The sequence below is a fragment of the Nansenia antarctica genome, assembly GCF_963989245.1.
Source record: "Nansenia antarctica genome assembly, chromosome: 4".
Taxonomy (NCBI): domain Eukaryota; kingdom Metazoa; phylum Chordata; class Actinopteri; order Argentiniformes; family Microstomatidae; genus Nansenia; species Nansenia antarctica.
Genome location: NC_137689.1, coordinates 74123356 through 74125855, shown reverse-complemented (window position 1 = coordinate 74125855; position 2500 = coordinate 74123356).

Genomic DNA, 2500 nt, shown 5'->3' with positions numbered 1-2500 from the left:
GGGTAGGATGGATATACTCAGCTGGGAGGCTGGTGGAGGTAGAAATCGGAGGACGGACTCATGACTCATGTGTGTGTGTGTGTTTATGTGTGTGTGTGTGTGTGTGTCTGTGTGTGTGTGTGTGTCTGTCTATGTCTGTCTGTCTGTCTGTGTGTGTGTCTGTGTGTGTCTGTCTGTGTCTGTCTGTGTGTGTCTGTCTGTGTCTGTCTGTGTGTCTGTGTGTCTGTGTGTGTCTGTCTGTGTGTGTGTGTGTGTGTCTGTGTGTGTCTGTCTGTGTGTGTGTGTCTGTCTGTGTGTGTCTGTCTGTGTGTCTGTGTGTGTCTGTCTGTGTGTGTCTGTGTGTGTCTGTGTGTGTGTGTGTCTGTCTGTGTCTGTCTGTGTGTGTGTATCTGTCTGTGTGTCTGTGTCTGTCTGTGTGTCTGTGTGTGTCTGTCTGTGTGTCTGTGTGTGTCTGTCTGTGTTTGTCTGTGTGTCTGTGTGTGTCTGTCTGTGTATCTGTGTGTGTCTGTCTGTGTGTGTGTGTGTCTGTCTATGTCTGTGTGTGTGTGTGTGTGTGTGTGTGTGTGTGTGTACTCGGATGTCTACCTCCTCCAGCCTCGTCTGGATACAGGCCTAGCGAGGCGTCGATGAGCTACTATGATGAGCTACGATGATGAGCTACGACATGAAACCATCAATATCCATGTCCTGTAGCTCACATCTACGTGCTTTAATAACCGGGCGGTTTTAACCCACGCTGTGCTGTAACACAGCGCCAACATGGCGCCTGTCAATCTACCTCAGCTCTCTCCTCTCCAAAGCCATTACCCATAAAGCCACAAAGTTTACTACTAGCGAACGCGAGCACACTTCACTCCAAGCGAAAGAAGATCAAGAAGCTATCAAAAAAGAGACGAAGAAAAAAAAATGAAACGTCATTAAAAAAAAAATTTGAGAGAGAGAGAGAGAAACTTATTGTTTTTATATGAGATATCTTATTCCCCTGGTGTTCTGGTCAATAATCACTCGGTATATAGCGGGGCGACTTTCCTTTGCTATTTGCACGGTTTTTCCGGCGTGTTTTCTCTGCCTGTGATTGAGCGAGGCAGTTTCCTACGCGTAGAGGAGGGGCGCGCGGTTCAGGACCGGCGGGTCCAACGTCTGTTTGATCAAAGTTTATGTGAAATTTCCACCGGCGGTCGCCGAGGGAGACGGTGTTTATGAACTGTAATAAAAAGAGTCATTTTGACGGCGTGACCCCGGTGCCGCGGCGTAGGGGAGGGTAGGGGGGGGGGGGGGTTTGGTTATGTCTCTGTTTGCCAGGGAGGTGAGGAGGGCTTCGCTGGGCTCAGAGGCAGATCTCTCCTCCTCCTCCTCCAAGAGATGGAAGAGAGAGAGGAGGGGAGGGGAGGGGAGCGGAGAGGAGGGGAGGGGAGAGAGCGAGCGAGCGAGCGAGAGATAGAGAGAGAGGAGGGTAGGTGAGAGAGAGGGAGAGAGGGGATGGGAGTAGAGAGAGAGATAGAGAGGAAGGTAGGTGAGAGAGAGAGAGAGGAGGGTAGGTGAGAGAGAGAGAGTAGATGAGAGAGAGAGAGAGAGAGGAGGGTAGATGAGAGAGAGAGAGAGAGAGTAGGTGAGAGAGAGAGAGTGAGAGAGGAGGGTAGGTGAGAGAGAGAGAGAGAGAGTGAGAGAGGAGGGTAGGTGAGAGAGAGAGAGAGAGAGAGGAGGGTAGGTAAGAGAGAGGGGGGGGAGGAGAGGACCATTCCCCCCCTGTGTTCTCTAAGCAGCCAGCCAACAGCCCTTAATGAAACACTGTACTCACCACAACGTACAGAGGCCAGATTAACTCCTTTCTACCAAGTCTCCTTCATTTTGAATTTAGTTCAGTTTAATTCACATATACATCAACGGGGAAAATTAATCTCCATGATTCCTCAGATCATGCTCCGTTAGAGGGAAACATCCACGCAGAGTAGCCCGGTTATTAAGCGACTGGCAATCAATAGGTGAACTAAGTAACCTTTTCAGGAAATCAAATAATGTTGACCTTTCGCTTTGGTCGATAAACCCTCATCCGTTTGAGCTGTGTGCACCCCGAGGTTTCAACGGTATCAGAATTGTAATGAAGTGGTCATGTGATCTGTTGCTGGGGGTTGAGTAGCGTGTTTAACTAGCGTGATGTAAGCTAATCGCAGGGAAATGTGGGAAAGTGTTGTACAAAGGCATACCTGACGGTAGGTACTGTTAGACATTAATATCAAACTAACACGCAATCACATGGAATGATTAAATATCGATATTATTCATTTTTAGCTCCTTACTTCTTCCTTTGTTCCACGACATCGTGACGTTAGAATTATAAGGTTCTATCTCAATTTTTGTCAAAAATGAGTTTTTTACATAATCTGATCCATTAGGTGTTTATTAATGCCTGTGTGATGTTATTTTAAAAATGTTGACATTTTTTAGTTAGTAATTAATAAAATACAAAATGTTCCATCTCACAGAACATACAGTAATGGAA